This window comes from Podarcis melisellensis (genome assembly GCF_964234715.1).
Source record: "Podarcis melisellensis genome assembly, chromosome: 3".
NCBI lineage: Eukaryota > Metazoa > Chordata > Lepidosauria > Squamata > Lacertidae > Podarcis > Podarcis melisellensis.
Window position 1 is genome coordinate 86,735,947 of NC_138530.1, and position 21,074 is coordinate 86,757,020.

Genomic DNA, 21,074 nt, shown 5'->3' on the forward strand with positions numbered 1-21,074 from the left:
GCATCTTAGTTTTTGTTAAATCATGAGCTGTAACAGAAAATTTAGAGAAGTGCAAAACCTGATGGATAATTATGTTGCCATCTGTATATTAGTCAGGGAGGTGCAAATTAGGTTAGCTCGTTTAAGAATGCAAACCATAGAAAAGTCTTCCGCATCCCTGAAGAAAAATACACAAACATACCTTGATCTGTAGTTCTGAAGATTAATCCTTATTTACAGCCAATAAATAAATTAACAGTCACCAGGTCAAGTACTTCTGTTTCTGAAGTAAACTATTAAAACAGCATGTAAATGGCTTCTCTCTCTCTCTCTCTCTCTCTCTCTCACACACACACACACACACACACACAGAGAGAGAACACATTTGTCAGGGAAGGGACACAGGTGGCACTGTGGGTTAAACCACAGAGCCTAGGACTTGCCAATCAGAAGGTCGGCAGTTCGAATCCCCGGGACGGGGTGAGCTCCCTTTGCTCGGTCCCTGCTCCTGCCAACCTAGCAGTTCGAAAGCACGTCAAAGTGCAAGTAGATAAATAGGTACCGCTCCGGCGGGAAGATAAACGGTGTTTCCATGCACTGCTCTGGTTTGCCAGAAGTGGCTTAGTCAGGCTGGCCACATGACCCAGAAGCTGTACGCCGGCTCCTTGGCCAATAAAGCGAGATGAGCGCCACAACCCCAGAGTCAGCCATGACTGGACCTAATGATCAGGGTCCCTTTAGCTTTATTGCGTTCCTTCTTAGGTCTCTATGAATTTCTTTGCAAGAAAAAAACCCACATGAATATCCTCAGATTTTGTTCATACCACTAAAGCAGAGATTGCAAAAACCAGCAGTATGAAGCCTCTGAGGGGACTGAGTCATGGAAAATTGGTAGGATTAAGAATGTGGCATCAAGGAGTGAAGTGTGGCTGCATTCATTCTTAAGACACCAAAAATTGCTTTGTTTAGGAGTCAAATAGGGTCAAATCCTATTCACTTCCAGCCATGTTCTAAAAGGTAAACTAGTTAGGTCCTATATAATATTGAGGGCTGAGGCACCTCAAAGGAGACATCAGGAACGGACTAATCAGTCTATTTTCAATCTGTGTTCCTTTTGCATTATTCATTCAAAAGCCCATTAAATTTGCTCAAAAATATGCATTTAAATATATATTTTAAGAGTGCAAGCTATCTATTCAGATGTAAGCCCCAATGAGTGCAATGAGCCTTACTCCAAGGTAATTGAGTTTAGGATTGAAGCTTAAAGGTATTTGTTTTCAAAACACATGTTGTAAAATGCATTTCCCTTTGAGATATGCATTTTAAAAATAGTTTCTCTAAAAATGCACATTTCTGAAAGCCTGTTGATGTGCTTTGTCAGGTGAAAACTGCAATGGAATATTCACGAGGTGCAAAAGCTAACTAAATTGCAATGCAAAGGTTTATCCTGGAGGTACAGATCAGGTCAATTTGAACTGAAGTTTACAAAAAACGTATTCCTCAGGCCTTTAAAAAAAAAAAAAAATCCATAATGTGCCATCCATTTACAATACCATTCTCATCATTGGTGTTGTATGCAGTGTGAATACCATATATTCTAAACATTTCTCAATGTTGGGTCAGTGTCTTTTCTAGTAATGAACAGAGCCGAGATGAAAAGAATAATGGAAAAACTGTTTTACACACATATACATACAGCAGCAGTGGTTATCAGCCATGATATAACCTAGCGATATCTAATTTTAATCACCTATTAAATTTTTCATTAATCAAGAGCACAGGTGTAAACGTAGCTGTTGCCAAACCGCAGATTCAATGATGTTGAGTACCAAAAATGCTGACAAAAAAACTATAAATTATGGTGTTGGGGGGGGGGGTGCAACATTTCTGCAATACAAGCCTACATTCAGCAGGTGCAACCAATTTAAACAAAGTAAGTCCAGGCCATGGTGCCTTGAGTCATCCAACAGCCTAAGCTGTTGCTCAGTATCAGGGCTGAGGAATCTTTGTTGTTGCTAGACTCCAAATCCCATCAGACCCAGCTAGCACACCCAATGGGTAGGGATGATGGAAGCTGTAGTCCAACAACATCTGGAAATCTGAAGGTTCCCCAGCTCCGCTCCATATTTTAATTTGGTTTAGTGTTTTAAAACTGTAATCCACCTGGGAAGCATCAGCAGAAAGTTGGGATATAAGTGGAATCAATCATTCAACCATGTTTGTACATAAGATGCTCCTTAGGCATCATAGCCGCCTTCCTGTGCTGTCATGCATGTTCATCTGTCTACGATTTTATATGGAGCATTTCCATTTTCCGCTTCACTGTAAATTGAAATCATGCTAATCTCTAACACAGCATATTTCCAGTAGGTTCAGAAGTGGGTGGTGGTAAACATCGCTGCTCCAGGCAAGGTGACAGGGATAATTACTTGCTATAATTCACACTTAATACCTGAACACCAGAGAGAAATCATATTACGTTCTTGATCCAAAATTCTCAGCTGTGTTACATCAACTTTCGTCAGGTCTTTTTGAATTGCCAGATTTTGTCCATGCCAAATAAAGCCACCCACAAAACATTTGCAAAATATACCCTTTTTTGCAGGTTCTTTACACTCTTGTAAAACCTTCTTTGTCAGGCAGAAGGTCTGTAGCAGAGAATTTATTTATCTCTTTGCTTGTCAAAGCAATGGGCATCTGAGGTTGGAGTTCTTGGCTTAGGCAATGGGACGAAGCATCTTCATGCTTTCAGTTTTATAATCTGGTTTACCCTTGAAGAGGATTTGTACTCGCGGCAGTTTATAAATGCTTAGGAGGCTATTCACCCACCATTTTAAAACAGGTTCAATCCTGCTGCAGCGAGCAAGATAAATGAGTCACACCTGAAAACACATGAAGATACACATGAAAAATTGTGAAAGGCTCTTGTGGGCTGGGAAAAGATGTGATTTGTGAATGGGGAAAACAACAACTGGTGGCACTAAGTTATCATTTTCCAACAGTAACACTCAGCGTCTTGTCTCATATACCATAGATCAGCCTTCAGCAGCCTGGTGCCCTCTGGATGTGTCAAGCTACACTGAGTTATTTGTGGGATTGTCATATTATCTCTCAAAATGATTTAGTATTTGATTGTTATTGTAATGACATATTGATTTGCATTTCCGTTGCTGTGTTGTGAGCTGTTGCATGGAAAGGGGACATATGCATGGGAATAATAAGTAAATAAATACATATGCCATCAATCCCAGCCGGCATGATCAATGGTTGGCAGTTACAGTCTGATGTCTGGAGAGCACCAGAGTCAGGAGCCAGAGTCAGGAGTAGATCAGCAATAAAAAAAACACTGGTGTCAGTGAAGTTAACTCTTTGTTCAAAGAAACTAAAACAGTGCCATGAGCACAGCAACTCTTTGCAGTAGGTCTTGTCCCAGTTGCGAGGACTGAAGGTCCCCAGCTTCTCACGTCTCTCTAAGGCTCCTCCCCCAGTTCTTTCACCAGTACCTAAGGCCTCATCCTCTTGCCTCTCATTGCTCTGCCCTCTTCACTTCTATGGGTGTTCTGGGTGACCAGGGGGAGCTGGTCACAGCAGGAGGGGGAGACTCCCTGGATTCTTCAGCAGCCTGCCTCATCACTGTCTCCTGGCACACCTCCTCTCTTGCCTCTGAGTCTGGACTGCCTTCTGCCACAGCCTCTACCTGCTCACTAAGCCCTGACACCTCTTCAGCTTCCAATACCTCCTCCTCCCAGTCTTCTCCTCCTTCTCTCTCTGACCACTCATTGTCATCCCACCACCAATCCCCAGGCTCTGAGCCTTCTTCCCTTGGGGGGTCTTCAGCTGGTGCCTCCCACCACTCCTCTGCATCCAGCCAGTCCATGATAACCAGGTGCTGAAAGGGTGTCCACTTCAACAGGGCAGGTGAAAAAAGTATTAGAACAGCAAATCTCACTTATTTATTTACATCATTTCTAAACTGTTTCACCTTACCAAAGGAATCTCTTTTTTAAAAAAAAAAATATTTATTAGCATTTTTTAAATACAATACACAAAAATAAACAATATCACATATATCTTGACATAGTTTCATAGCTTCTTTGGACTCCCTCACGTCTCCCGCTCCCACTTTCATCCCAATAATATTTCCCAGCAATTTATCACCTTATTTCCAATCTTCGTATCTAACTTTCTCTTGTTGCTTCTCTGATTTCAAATACCCTATGATCAAATCCCTAAAGTTTTAAATATGATCCAATAGTTATCCAAAAGAAGAAGATTTTTTCCCCTGAATCTAACTTATATTCATAACTCCATCTAATTTAGTGGTGCCAAATTATTTATGATCTAGCATCCTTCTTAACATTCAACCAAATTACAATGTTTCTGTAGGTAAATCTTGAATTTCTTCCAATCTTCTTCAATCCTCTCCTCTCCCAGGTCTCGGATTCTGCCAGTCATCTCAGCCAGTTCCATATATTCTATCAGTTGCATCTGCCATTCTTCCAGTGTGGGTAAATCTTGGGTTTTCCAGTGCTTAGCTACGAGTATCCTTGCTGCCGTTGTTGCATACAGAAAGAAAGTTCGGTCCTTTTTTAACACCCTCTGGCCGACAATACCCAAGAGGAAGGCCTCTGGTTTCTTAAGGAAGGTATACTTAAATACCTTTTTCAGCTCATTATATATCATCTCCCAGAAAGCCTCCACTTTAGGGCAGGTCCACCAGAGGTGAAAAAATGTTCCTACCTTACCAAAGGAATCTCAAGCAGAACGTTGCAATCTATCCAATGCTACAAACAAAAATCAGGTACAAATACAATAATGATTGACATTTAAAGCAATGTCATTAACAGAAAAGCAATATGCTGTTAAACATTTTAAAAGGAAAACATTGCACATAAAAATCAAATGCAATAAAGACAATAAAAGTTTCTTATATAAAGATTATTAATGACTGGACAAAATAAATGAAATAGAACTCACATACACACAGTTCTTCTCCACAAAAAGTCTCTGGTAGTATAATTTACACCTCCATCTAGTCACTCTACAGCAGGCATCCCCAAACTCGGTCCTCCAGATGTTTTGGGACTGCAACTCCCATCATCCCTAGCTAACAGGATCAGTGGTCAGGGATTATGGGAACTGTAGTCCCAAAATATCTGGAGGGCCAAGTTTGGCGGGTGCCTGTTCTACAGCAACATAACCACTCCCTCCCTATCAACTTTCCAGTTAGGCTCTTTATACTGGCTCAGTCTCTCACAGCAAATGGTGTTAATCAAATTTAGAACACTCAAAAATGTTGCTACCCAGATTTTCATTCTGGGCAGCAAAAAGCAAACATGCCACATTTGAGTGATTAAGCTAATAATGTACCACTCGTTTCATCCAACCTGATAATAAGGTTAACAAAAACTAAACTAAAAGGGGTGGTGTCTTCTCCATCCACCACTATGTTCACACACACACTACTACTACCATGTAAGGGAAAGGGAAAGGTTTTTGGGGTGCTTATTATGAGGATTTGGGGGATGAGACAGAAACCAGTAATTCATTTCTAGCTCAGATTATGATCCAGATTGGATAAGAAGCTGGGGACATTCAAATATGTCCTCTCCTTTGAAGCATGTATTTCATAGTTATCTGAGCCTGAGCTTGGAGATATTTGCTGACATACAGTTCTGGAGAAGCCAGATCATAATGCTGGGTCCTGGATTGGTCTCCAACACCTCTGCCTCTGGTGTCAGTGGTCTGATAGAGCTGGCCAGCTCTCTTCTCATCTGAGTGTGGACTCGAGTTGCTGCTTATGTATCCTAACAAACAGGCACACACGCACCACCTTGGATCATGAAATACTTTCTCTGTTGCCACTGAACACAACAGAAAAGATGTTTTGCCTTAACAATTGACACGTTTATTTAAAAAGCGCAGATCTTTAGCTCCATCATTATGTCAATCAAAAACACCCCAAAAAGAACAAAAAACTCCAAGATGATTCACTTTCTCAGATGAAAGATGGCCATGATTATTCACTGCTTCCTTACCTTGAGATGAAGCATTCCCCTGCTCTGCACATAAAAATTAAAAGGAGCTAATTAGAGGAGACCATAAGATAAAGCACATAGAAGACCTTTATAATTAAACATCCATTTTAGTGCATCAATCATCGTGTAATTGGTTATTTAATAGCAGCTGTCCAAAACTTTGGCAGGACATCTTTATGGGCCAATATTGTTCTTGTCATTTTCCAGGGTTTGTTTATTTTTAATTCTGTATATCAACATGCTTTAGATTCATTGGCCAGAGTCCAGCACAGTTATGTGTCCTTGAGCAACATTGAGCTTAAGTATTGTATTTGAAGGTTTAACTTACTGTGAGGTTGTTGTTTTTTCAAGTTAAATTTTATTTTCTTGCAAACCACTCTGAGCAAGGAACATGACTTTTTCCTAAATACTGTACATAAATAAGTAGACTGCCAAGAGCTTAGGAGTAGCAAAATGTACCTTTGATTGTGGCCATTTTCCTGTACATTTCTATCATATGTACAGAGAAAACTTTTAGCACCACTGGGAAATACACCCAATCAATCAAGCAGGTACCATGTGTACATATGTTGCTTTTCCTCATATGGCACACACTTGCACTGTTTGCCACAACATTGCATTAGAGCAGAGGTTTTCAACCTTTTGGGGTCCATGGCTCCCTTAACCAACTACATTCTTTCTGCGGCATCCCCTGTGGGTCTCAGGAGCCCATTTATGTCACCCCTTGCCAACAGAGTCAGCAGTCCCTCACCCTTTTTCAAACACCCGTCCCTTGTGGAAAATTCCCTCAGCCTCCTCTCTCTCCCCCTTTTCTTGGGAGTCCTCTGGGCAGCCACTGCTGCCCCTGGAGTCTGAGATGCTAGAAGGCATCAGAGGAGTGAGGGAAGGAAAGAGGGACAGAGGCCAGTGTTGCCCGCAGGGTGCCACAGCACACTGGTTGAAAACCACTGCATTTGAGGACAGAGTTTTGTGTGATGCACAGCCTGGCCAGTGCCTTCTAAGCTAGCCTGCTGCCCTCAGATCCAGGTGGTGGCATTTAGGGGAGCAGATATTCAGTCAGTGTCAGTTTCTCATGTGACCAACAGATAGCCAGTTCTGTCCTATTTCACACACTTGAGTGGAAATATTACATTTGACAAGGTGGTCAGAGGGGTTTCATTCATTCCAACTTCTTTTGCAGGTTAGAGCCATATGAGGCAGCTAGAAAGTGCAGGAGCGACTTGGAAAATCCTGCCAAATACGCCCCTTGGAGCAAAAGTACATATTGATGTGCTGGACCTTCCAGAGACATTGCATGTGGTAGGCAGTGAGGAGAGATGGGTCAGCTATTGCTTTCCTTACATGTGTGGGCTTTCCATGTTTTCCCTAACCACTCCATGCAGCTTTAACCTGTACATATAAGAAAGGAGGGAAAGATCTCAAACCACCTTGTAGAATTTGCGTGAGGTGAAGGTTCTGATGTATGCCACTTCTGATCCACAAATTGATTCAGGGCCTGTATATCAGAGGAGTTCACTTTGGAATATGGGCTCCCCAAAGTCCGCAGTCATTTGCAAGGACCATGTTGCATTGCCAGTAATGAAATAATATCTAGCTGCCAGTCATTTGGCTGGGAAATGGGAGGGGAGGGCACCAAGTTGTCCTTTTGCCTCAGGTAAGGTGTCATCACCTGGGTCAGTGGCGTGGCTTCATGCTCCGGCACCAAGGGGCAGAGAGCAGGTGGGGGTGGGGCTGGCACCCCACCGGGATCATGCTGCCAAGGGCGGTGTGCTACCCCCGTACTCCTCTTCCTCCGCCAGTGACCTGGGTTCCTCTCACATGGAGTAGCAAAGGACTGAAACACATATCTCTACTGCAACCACTGTATCCCAAGAACTCAATGTTATTTGTTTTTAATGGCATCTTAAGAACTTTCTACCAATGTCTGAATCTCAGACAAATTGAAGACTGTGGCAGGTCCCCCCCCCCATTCTATGTCTCTTAAATTAGACACATTATCTCTCAAAGGGCTCTTTGTAATGATATGCTGGTATCTGATGTATGAAGCATCACTCCACAGTCCTTGATATTGTTGCTTGAGAAGTTTAAGAACGCTGGCATCAAGATTTTAAAATATTTATCAGCTTAAACCCTGTCGGTTTTCTCTGGAGACTGTCACCTAGAGAAGTGATGTGGATGTAATGCCTTTTATTGGTATTGTTCCTATTAAATCAATTGTAGCTGACAGGGCTTACTCTGAAAGCCATTGTGCCATTGGTATTCTGTGTAGAGAAGAATGACAATAATTATTGTTTTTGATGGGACCATTGGTTTCCAGTGGAATGTAACCAACAGCTCTAGGCTGGATGTTGCTTTTCTGCAAAACATTTCCCTTGAATACTTTTGCTTTAAAGAAAGTGCAGTCTCTTTTTTCTGTGAAGTTTTTCCAGATCACTCTTCAACTATTGTTTTATTGGGCTTCATTTCTGTCATTTCTGCTTGCTTCTTTGTTATGGTTTAGGTTCAAGAATAACAAAACTGATTTCCCTGCAGGAAACATGGTAAATTCTCAGTCAGATGTCTATTAATTTTGCTGTCCATGTTTTCCCTTGTTAACTAATCCTTAAATCTGCAGTTCACTTTCATTGTCAGATGTGTTCTTTTTTATTTGTTAAATGTGATTTTTTTAAAAAAGGAATATTGATATTCAGCAATAATATTTAACAGCAAAAAGTTGGTTCCAGTTTACATGAACAGCTTCTCAAACACAAGGGGATGATCAAAGAAGACATTGAAAACAAGTGCAATCTTACCATGTCTACTCAGAAGTTACCCTGAGTTCTATAGGACTACTTCCCAGGTCAGTATAGATAGGATTGCAGGCAAAGTACAGCGTGATTCAGAATAACTGTATATTTCATTCTGAATCACCCTGTATATGGCTTTAAATTAACAAGAAGTATTGCATTCAGGCAAAATTATTGCGTTCAGCCTTCCGCTAAACATTGCAAATTTCATTTTTAGGCACATTCCTAATTGCTACTTATCTATGAATCAAATATTTGTATATTCTGTGTCTGTTCATAAATATAAAAAAGCCCTGCTGGATCAGACCAAGGCCCATCTAAGCCTAGAATCCTGTTCTGACAGTGGCCAACCAGATGCCTATGGGAAGCCTACAAGCGGGAACTGAATGCAATAGCACTATCCTCTCCGGTGTTTTCCAGTAGCTGGTGTGGCTGGGGTTGATGGGTAGTGCACAATATCTGGAGGAATCAGTGTTGTCCACCCCTGCCTTAGAAACACATGCAGAGGATTATTTTATATACAGAGAGATGAGTTGTATTTCCTATAATATTGGAATATAACCATTTCTCCACTCTTGCCCCCCGGGCATGGACTGATTGCACACCCAAAATTGAACTCCTCAAATATAGGCCCACACTAGAAGTTTATCCTTCTGTCATTCAGGCGATTATAGGTGAAAGTGCCCTTTGTCTTTTTTATCAGTACCTGTAAATAATAAGTCTGATGGTTTGAGAAAGAGTCTTATCTGACATCTTTACTTATGGTCCTATTCATTTCAGTTGACTCATTGTATCATAACAGCGCTTTCCAGTATTTCCCCATCAATTTATAATGTTTTTCCTATGACTCCTGCCACGGGTTCATTGTTATCCTGTCAAACACCACTCTATGTAAGCATTCTTTGTAAGAAAAGACTCGTTCTGTTTATCGATGCTGCTATCATTCACACCATCATCATTCTAAGAAGCCTCAGTCACATGCGTCTTACTTTAGCAGGCTTAGAATTCAAGCTTATGGTAGCTGGATAAGAAAAGGTGCGTGAAGAGTCTCATAAAAAATCAGCTGCAACTTGGCAAAGCAGCAGCACAGCTCGTTGGGGAACTTGATCTGCTGGGGACAAAATTCTTCAGTCCCCTATGGCAGCTCCCAAGGGCCTCAAAAGGCCTGTGAGCCTGGTCTCCTGCAAGATGGTCACACAATGATATGATATCTCATCCCATCTAAAATTCCACACATTTCAGAGAGACAAATGCTGTGATGAAGTAAATGATGTGCCTCAATTGGGCCAATTTGTGGGGATCTGGAGTTGTGGGGAGACAGGTCAAGATAGCCACAGATTACTCTAGGATGGGCCAGGCCACCTGGAACAATCCAAGGCTGTCAGAGAAGGAAGTATTGGGTGCAAAAGTTGCAGGGGTCCAATTCACTAGTGTGTTTCCTACAGAAAACGTGCTGGAGAACCAAACCCCAGCAGGATTGAATCCTCTGCTCACCAGCTGGAGAGTGGATGATTCAATCCTGTGGGCTCCAGGATGCTCCTTCAGAAGCTCCTTCTCAGCTGGTGACTGAGGCACTCGCAAGACACTTGCAAAGCAGCACCCAGCAGGATTGAACCCTCCTGATCTCATTTAGGAGGGGAGGAAGAAGAGGCACCATCTCTTTCTTCCACAACTCTATGTTTAATTGTGTTTCAATAACCCTCATTAAACATTAGCACCACACCCAGGCAAGACTGGGTGCTCTGCAGATTGTTCTGGCCGAGGTGTACAGCCCTAGTGCTTAAGAATCAAGTCAAATAAGCCACATAAACCTTCCAGAAACTGTCCACAACTCTGTGAGCTGGAGAAAAGCCTTGGTATTATAGAATTAGTGTCCGTCCTTCTGCTGGTGCAAGAGATGGGGTCAGGTTGCAGCCTGTTTGCTAATGGAGGAGCTGTCCATTGTGCTGACACAAAGAATTAGCTCATAGAACCAGTCATGAGAGCCTGAATATCTCTTTCTTTATTGCCCATAAGACTAGGGAGCACTTGAAGGAATAACAGAAAGATAGATGGTTATTCTTCCCTTAACTTTCATATAGATTGTGGAAGATGTTTTCCACTAAGACTCCAAGATTAATTCCAGTGCCAGATATTGAATATCTTTAGTATTTTGTTCAGTGCCCTAAAAGAAAGCATAATGATTGATGAAAAAGTTTGGAGATATGACAAAAATAAATAGAGAGGTAAATTATGATTGATGAGTGCAAGGCAGTTATATAAAATAATCTAGATGGTTTTCTTAGCCTGCACCCTATCTGAATTTTCTTTTCTAAAGTTAAGGGTCCTATCTCCCAAAGTGGAACCAGAAAAGGCCATAAAATGGAATCATCAAGGGCTATGGCACAGTGTGACAGCCAAAAATGACCTCTTCATGGTGAGCAATTTCCACCAAGGTCATAATGCTTACAATAGGCCTATGAAACATGTTTCCTACCCAGCCTAACACATCTCATCAGTCATATATGGCACCCTTCAGTGTCTTGATAAACTTTCTCGTTTTAACAGCCAGAATGTGACTGGGAGAAAAGGAAAAAATGTGGGTTTGCCAAGCACCTAGCAGACCACAATATATTATGATTGGACTCTCTTAGGCTTAGCGGCTTACAATGTTACAAGCCTAATTGAGAATCACTTCTTGTGCTGAGTTGAATTACGCAGTGTAGACATTCATGCTTCTTGAAAGCATGATGCATGGGTGTGGATATCTCACACGGGTAAGCTCCACACCAAGCTCTCATAGCACGTATAAATAGCAAATTCCTGCTTCCTGTAATTGTTGCTTTTCTTTATTTTGAATGCCAGTCCTGAGATTGCTAGCTTGGTTTTTCAAGGGGCATACAACTCTGTCCAGAATAGGCTGTTATGGTGATTATTGATATTTTTATTAATAATTATTAATAAATAAAGTATTGTTAATATTTTTATTACTAATGTTCTCAGCAGCTTGCTTCTAGACCACAGAGAAGCAGAAGATCTTGTAAATCTTTGAAAGCAAATGTGATACCGATTTCATTATGTCTGAGTTCTTCTCTTCAGTACATCCCACATTGCTCAAATGTTCACCTGTCAACCTCGTCCCTCTCCTGAGTAGAATAGATTACGTTTAGTGAACACTTATTTCAGTGGTAAAGCTGATATACTTTCACTGTATTGTGTACAGTGTAAATAATGGTGGACTTGTCTTTTTCCTGCAGCAGACATGTTTTCTGAAAACAAAGAAGATTTGCCACATCCACAGCAGAAGAAAGAACAAAGTAGTTAGTGTTCTTAATGTGCACAGACAGACATACATAAGCATGAAGGAGATTAAGAGGCAAGATGTAGAAATTTGAAGGAAGACTCTCAATTGCAAACAGCCTGGACTTCAAGTGAGACCTCATTAGAGCCCATTGCTAGTTGCAGCTGCTCATTCAGGAAAACATTATTTGGAATCTGAAGCAGAAATATCTCCAGTGGCAGCAGAAAAATCCCACTGTAGACTGACTTTTCCTCCCTCCCTCCCTCTCTATATATATCCTGCATGCATACATATCCACACATTTTTTCCATTTTAGCTTGTGAAGGTAAGCAAATAACATGGGAACTTTCTGTCACTGATGAAAATTCATTGAGGATATGGTCTGTCAACAACTGTGCTAACAACTCTGAGGCACATACATTAATCTAAATAGCCGGCTGAGGGCAGAGGGATGCAAGGCACTTACAAGACCGCAATTTTCCAACCCCTTTAGGTCTTCGGGAACTGCAGCTCAAATTGAGTTAGGAATAGGAAGCAATTAAGAGAACAGAGCTGACATGCTACCACATGTGATTTTAAATAGTATCTTGGGGAATAAATATTTCCTGATTTCCCTGTCACCAGCGATAGGTTTTTAATGACCCATTTATGAATAGTCTAAGAAGTTAGGTCAGTATATATGCTCCAGGGAGCCTTCACCACAGAAGACAGTGTCTAACAAGAGAAGGTATCACAGACCAGCCAGTGTATGGTCTTGAGGCCTAGTTACTCTGAGTTTTGCTTCATTCATTGTTAATTGCTTTTTGTTGAGTGGGTTTAGATAAACTTGTATTTCTCAACTCTCCACATTTCCCATCCCGGGGGAGGGGGGGTGTCTCGATATTACTTTGACTTTGCTAGTACTTTTTGGGTTGTGTGGAATAAAACAAGGCATTTTCCAAGACTAGTTATGAATAGAAACTGAATGTCGTTTTATGAAGAAAAGCCTCAAAAATATGTTTACTGTGCTAGCCGCGATCTTTGAGACATCCCTGGAAGCTGATATGTGACCTGCTTGCTCACCCACACAACATTTGTTAGTTTAGTTTACTGTATTAGCTTTGTTAATTGCTTCTCAGTGGAAGTCCTGGAGCAATTTACAAAACAAAAAAGTAAAAAACAACAAAAAATACAGACGATACACTATAAATTCAAAAATACATTTAATCAATGGAAATAATACAAATAGACTACTGTGTTTGTCCCAAAAGCTGTCCAAAAGCATAAACAATATTCCCCTCTGAAATATAAAGACAAATCAGAATATCTAGTTGAATGATACTTTGGGAATACAGCCTGGGACCAGAGGGAAAATTCTACCTTGATCCTTGGTAATGTGATCTGAAAAGCAGCAGAGAAGACAGACAGAGACTGTTTAAACCACATTGGCCTTAAATGGATGGTGACAACTTTAATTTTATGTTGCATTTGCTGAAGGAGATGGCATGTAGCCTTTCCTTTGAAGATTGATATGGCATTTTTGCTTTATCTGTGAATATTTTTTGTTCAGTACATCTTTTTTGGGGGGTGCCCCACACCATTTCCATACAGAAGAAACAATGTCCAACAGGAACCAAAAGACAGGGCACTAGCACTATGCCAGTGTCGTCACCTTGCACCAGAAAGATGTTAAAGTTGGTCCAGGAGAGAACATTTCACAACAGGAGGAGGCTACCACAGAAAAGGTCACTCACCCAAGCATCTTTCAGCAAGGGCACACAAAGAAGGCCCTTAGATGTTGATCTCAGGGTCCAGGTAGGTTTATATAGGGAAAGGGATGCATTTTAATTCTTTAATTAAAATCTGGATAACTCATCTCCTATCATCTTCTTTCTCTCTCATTCTTCTCTTCTCAGTTTCTGCATATCTCCAAGTTACTTGAGCTGAAAATAGGCCACATCAATAGCATCCTCCACATAATGGTTTATGTTCATATCCTATAACCTTAGAAGAATGAGGAGATCCCATATTGTATCTAGAAATGTAGAAGAAGAAGAAGAAGAAGAGGAGGAGGAGGAGGAGGAGGAGTTTGGATTTGATATCCTGCTTTATCACTACCCGAAGGAGTCTCAAAGCATTCTTCTTTCCCTTCCTCCCCCACAACAAACACTCTGTGAGGTGAGTGGGGCTGAGAGACTACAGAGAAGTGTGACTAGCCCAAGGTCACCCAGCAGCTGAATGTGGAGGAGCGGGGAATCAAACCTGGTTCACCAGATTACGAGTCCACTACACCACACTGGCTTTCAGTACTGTACTGGCCAAACAACAATTCCATAGCTTTATATTTGTGTATTTGCCTCTATTTCGTTAATTTAATTGCAGAATTTTCATTTGTTTTTGTTTTTTAAAAATTAAAACTTAATTTAAAAACTTCAACCTTGGGTCCTTGATACTGGTTTCCCCTTCTACGCTGTCCAGCAGTACCCATAAGGACAGCCAGAATGGAAAAATGTCCAGCAATGGAAGTCAGTTTCTGCACATTATGCCACACTTGCCAGCACAGAACTTTGTGTTTATCACTATGCACCCTAAATTAAAACAAACTTCACAGGAAAAGCTGCATTTGTATTTGCAGAACCTTTTTAATGCTCTGAATGTGTATATATTAATGTGGAAGAAGAGGAAATTAATTTGACATAAATCAGATAACAAAACAAACAGCGATTTACCAAGTTCACAAGAAATCACATTATAATGATCTTTCAGTAAGCAAATTCTCACTTGGAAGTAATTACATGCAATCCTTATGTAGAATATTTAAATATATTAGTCAAACTTGAAATTAATCAGCTATATTTAATAGACACCATAGCTCTCTCCCTCCCCTCCTTTTTTTTTTTTTTACCGGCAAAGAACAGCATTAATTTTGCAGCTAATTATGATGCATCGTAACTCTAAAGCCTTACACTGAATTTTACTTTCCTTTTTACTAATTTTAATTAAGTAAGCAGCTTAGAATAGATCACAACTTTGTCGAAAGGGAACTTTAAAAGGTCTATGAAAAACTGCATCATGTGACATGATTAGCAAGGAAACCAGAATGCCTTTTGCCATGATGCATAAATACATCCTCTCTGCAGCCCAATAAAGGTAAAGGTACTCCTGACCATTAGGTCCAGTCATGGACGACTCTGGGGTTGCGGCACTTATCTCGCTCTACAGGCCAAGGGAGCTGGCATTTGTCCGCAGACAGCTTTTGGGTCATGTGGCCAGCATGACTAAGCCGCTTCTGGCGAAATCAGAGCAGTGCATGGAAACACTGTTTACCTTCCCACCGGAGCGATACCTACATTTATCTACTTGCACTTGACATGCTTTTGAACTGCTAGGTGAGCAGGAGCTGGGACCGAAACAACAGGCGCTCACCCGATCGTGGGGATTTGAACCACCAACCTTCTGATCGGCAAGCCCTGGGCTCTGTGGTTAAATACCTTGTGGTAAATATTCAGTAAATATGAGGAGAGGGTATGATGTAAAAATAAGCAGATCTATGCTAGATGGGAAAACATATAAAATAGTATTTTTAAAATATTCGTTAAATATTATTGGAATGAGATGTTTATCCTGGCTCAAATCCACAGTTGCTGGTGTTCTGAGTAGCCTGTGTAACACTTTAGCACAGCAATGCAGTAATAGAGGCAAATACATAAATATAACTCTATCCATTTGTTTTTTGGTCAGTACGTTTCTAGATACAATATGAGATCTCCTTGGTTATAGGATATGAACAGACATCATTATGTGGAGGATGCTATTGATGTGGTCTTCTATTTTCAACCCAAGTAACTTGGAGATATGCAGAAATTGAAAAGAGAAGAATGAGAGAGAAAGAAGACGGTAGGAGAGGGATTATCCACATTTTAATTAAAGAATTAAAGTGTGGATCACTTTAGCACAGCAATGCAGAACCTGCCATCCTGCAGATGTTGTTGGACTCCATCTCTCATCAGTCTCAGCCAACATGGTCTTGATAATGGGTGGCCACAGGCTCTCCACACCTGCTTTAGGAGCACAGAGAACCTCCATCTTACATAATGGATGAGTAAATCCTAGTATTTTGGCACTGGAAGGGTCACTGGGAAAGCCATCTCCTGCCCTGTACTGCAAAAAGAGGAAGGTGGAGCATTCTGGTAGGAGAAATGTAATGTACGGGCTGTGGTCTGTTAATAAAAAAGAGTTTGTGCATTTTGTTGCTCAAACTGGAAAGAGAACTTCTTTGGATTTAGGGTTAGTGTTCTCATATGCTACTATGGCAGAATCAGAGGCACCAACTTGAGCAGGAGATTGGAGGGAGGCTTATGACGTGCACCTGATGTGCTCACAACGCTGGGACACTGCAGGATGGAGCCAAAGGCGGTGGCAGCATGGCTTCAATGGCTGGTGGCTCCACCTCTTCAGCACTTGGCCTTCTCCTCCTCCTACTGCCACCACCAGCCAGGGGCTGCTTCAGCCTTCCTTTCCCTTCACGGCAGGAGGAGGAGCCATGAAGGAGGAGCCACACCACAATCAGCTCCATGATCAGCCTCCTCTATGGCTTGACTGTTGTCAACATTTGGGGACACCTCTCCACAAATATTTTATTGGGGAGATGAGGAAGCCGGGGCCCCTAGAGGTTGGTACCTATGTGCAGAATAATCTGTTCTATAACCAGGTGTGGTTTTTCTCTTGGAAGGAGAGCAACAATGCTGTCCAGGGTTGTAAAGACTGCGGAGAGAATAATTGGGTGCACTCTTGGATCAAATCTATGCTTCCAGGTATCATAAGAAAGCTGCAGAGATAATGCAGGATGGTACGCACCCCGGAAATGATCTCTTTCAGCTTCTGCCTTCTGGAAGAAGGTACAGGTTTATAAAGACTAGGACTAGCTGCCTGAGAAACAGTTTTTGTCCAAATGTGATTTTGGTTTTAAACACAGTGTAATGTAGTCTCTATGGGAGTACATTGTATTTAATTATGGGGTATCAGAGTTTTTAGGGGTTTTTTAGGGGGTTAACCAGGCTGGGATAGCAGGCTTGTTGGTTTTTGAATGTCTGATGTATATTTTTTTCAATTTCATTGTTCTGTACAGGACAATGACAATAAAGATTATAATTATCGTATCAAATCGTTGGATCCAAGCACTACCACTCTTGCTTGTCTGTCTCTGTGAGCAGGTGACCTTTCCTGAATCTTTTTAGAAAGTTTCTGCAAACTCTCATATGCAGGTGAGTCCAAGAATCTTTCATGTCCTCTCTGTAACCCCCACAGCCTTCAGAGCATGTGTACCGTACGCTGAATTGCTTCGAGATTGTCAAGTCAGTCCTTTCCCTAATGAAGCTTACCTACGTTTCCAATTTGGAAATGGCTCATTTTTGCAAGTAGGCAGAAGTGCCATCAGCTGCAAATAAAATGTCTGTTCTTCTTGAAATGGTAGGCTTGGAATATATAAATATATATGAATGCTTCCTTCTCGCTCCCTCTCTTACATAGAGATATGATGAGAAAATAGCCTAGTCAGAAATAACACCAGCAGAAATATGACATGGGGGAGGGGGTAGCTTGGTATGTAAAATATCTAAAATGTGACTATTCCAAATCTGAATTCCACAAGACATCATTATACTCCTCATTTTATAGCTATCAAAGGACAAGTTAAGGGCAACGAGTTCAGCGGTTTTATTTTAGTCCATCTGTGCAGCTGTACCCAAAGGGATCTTTAAACTTTTCTTTAAAAGCTGTATTAAATCAGCCCCTGCAAGCATACCTGTAGGTAAGCATTAACCTGAATTTGCATACATTCTTTACAAAATAATCTGGGCATGATTAAACAGATGATAGAATTACTAGCTACTGACCAGAATTCAACTTGCAACGCCTGAATCTAAGTCAATGGCTTCCAATCCACATCTGTTACTGTCTTGAAAGCATTGTGCATGTGTAGCCTGGCATGCCCAAATTGTGCTCAGGATTTCAACGATGTCTCCTGTGTGGGCAGCCCAAGTATTGGTGAGGCTATTCTGACTACTTAGAAATGAGAGATGTACTGGGAACCAGAGCCTACCTACCCATTCCCCTCACAAGTCAGAAGCTAAACAAAGAAGCGCCCCCGGACTCGTTATGTTCACATTTTCAAGCACAGATCTCAAAAAACACATCTCAAATCTCTCTCTCTTTGTCACTGCAAAGCCCTGATGTGTGTAGAGATTTCTCCATGCACAAGAAGCTGAATTCACATCCTCATACGCTGCCATCTTGGAGTCATTTTGGCCCCCTTGCTATCATGACTCGCATTAAAAGCCACACCTTGAATGATGCTACCTTTTGTAGAAGTGCTCTGTCTTGTGCGATATTATTTGACATTATTTATACTGTCTTACTTCAAGCCATTCAAAGGACAGACAAGTTATCTCCTTGGCACTGTCTTGTCATCGTATACCACCATTTATAGCACTGTATAAGTGATTCATTACAGTTGTTAAACTATGAATTAAGAAAGCAATCACATACAAAAAGGTGTTCCATGTGTCAGTCAGCCTACAATATTTCAGGAATAAATCTTGATTTCACAGGAAGATATGTGGCAGACACAAATTTCGGCATCGATGGAAATCCAGAGACCCACATTTTCCATTATGTTGTTGCCTCCTCCTCCTCCTCCTCCTCCTGCGTTTTCTTGCACCTGAGATGCTTGTTCTGATTGTAGAACACAGAACTCTGAAATAAACTATTTACAACTGTGCATAAAAACAGGGGGAAGAGATCAACTCTGAGCTTTAAAAGTTGACTTGCCTGACACCAAAGAAGTGAGGCTTCCATTTTCACATTGGCTACTTTTCACAAACTTTGCTTTTTTGCCTACAAGGGTTTTACAAACTAAATTTACGATCCTGGAAAATGAATAAATCAGGTGTTACTTAGCCATACTAGGGGGGAAATGTAACATCTGTCCTGTGAAATAGAGAGATGAAAGCCTTTGGGAGTGATAACATGAAGTCAGAATTCTGTAGCTTAAAAGGAACATGCAATCCAGGCTCTAGTTTATGCTCTCAGGGAGAAGGAAGGTGCACTTCTCACCACCGAGGAGATAGGTGAACTTTTCACTGAGTTCAAGCACATGAGTGTTCTCGTTGTTCTATCAAAGCATTCCCACTAAAATGGGTAGCAGTCTGTTTTCCTGTGTCAAATGAAATGACCATTGGGGATCTGTAGAGGAAATTCCTGTTTGCTAGCGCCTTAGATTAGATCCAGATAATTCAAGGGGTTGGTGTCCTTTATGGATCATTTCCTGACAAAATATGTGGGTATAAGTAATTGTGTCAAGCAGGGAGACAGGCAGGTGGTGCATACACAAATACCTGATTAGATGTCTAAAAAATTAAATGAGGTGTGTATGCATGTCTGTGTGTGAGAGAGTGAGTGAGTGTGTAGGGGCAATGCTGCCAACAGTGCACCATAGGAAATGATTCTGTGAAGGCTTTAATTGTTTATGAAAGTCACCCTGCTTTTGATTCCCCCCCCCCCTTAGAGGTGTTGGAAACATTCAGAGATGCTTTGTGACACGTGAGAAAAGCAATGCAATGTTTCCCCTGTTCAGGAAGCATTCTCTTGAAGGTGCATATTATTCCCCCATCATGTCAATCCACTACAGGTTTGTTGAGTGGCCAGTGCCCCAAGCTGTCTTCTCCCGGAAATGTTGAGCTCATTCCAATATGACTTCACTTACCTTCAGTTGTGACATAGCCAAATCTGATTGGCTGAATCGCATTGATATTACACTATGACGCCTGAGAAGATGGAAACACTAAGAGATTGACAAAAAAAATCCTGAACACTGAGAAGATGCAGAAGCAGATAGAGCGAACAGGCCCGGAGATTGAATTTAGGCCTCCATTGCCTCTTTATATGACCCTTAAGACTCTGCCCAAGTCATATGTTCTCTCCAGAGATACCCTATTTATAAATACCACACTTTGCCCCCCTCCCTGCTCTGCACCCTCCTTGAGTGTGTTTGTATACCTAGAATGTGTCCTTGAAATATGGCAAGACCTACATGGAGGATAGAGTGTGAGTACAGAGGTAAAGTTTACATGTGTTACTGCATGCGTATTTGCCTCTGGCCTTGCCACCCCTGTCATGTGACTCCCAGAAGCAAATATGGCTTCGGGCTGGAAAAGGTTTCTCCAGGCTCGATACAGAGAATAATACTGAGGAGAAAGTGAAGATTTAGGAGGGGAAATGTCTCTCATCTTAAAGCACTATGATTAGCCTGATAAATGAATACAAATCATTGTGGACATTCTGAGCATCACTACTTGCAATTATTTGTCACCATCCGTCTGTCTCAAGAGACAATGGAGTGTGCCTCCAGGGGTGAAGTCAAGCTGCTGTCTTAGCAGCACCAAAGTGACCTTCCTGGGGCGCAAGCCTGGCCAAATCCGGTACACAGCCCTAGCAATCAATGCATTTCACCCCAATGGTTGGCTGCAATTTGAATTTCTTTTGGTATTTTCAGTATTTTATTGTATTAAAATTGAAATTGACTTAATTTTTAAATAATTTCATGGTGCACCAATTGTTCTGAACAATAATGTGGTGCTAAAAAACAAACAAACAAAACCACACACCCATAGTGGAAGTAAACAACAAAAGAAAGCTTTATATATTTCTCTCACGACATAAAATTCTAATTGCTTTCATGAGACACTAATTAAAAATGAACTCCCCACCACCACCCCCGTATCAGATATGTGCTTGTAGTCTGCATGCTGGTAACACTGTAATGGATTACTGTTTGCTTCTAACTGTCCCCCCTTCAACTGACATTTAAAGCAGAAGCAATTTCCATTTATGCCAATTACCACTGTCAACCATGTGGGGATAAATTAGAAATCCTGTTATTATGGTGCAGATAGACTATGTTTGTGTTAATACTTCTGATCTGTGGTGCATTAGACTGCTGGCCTCTGCAAAGGC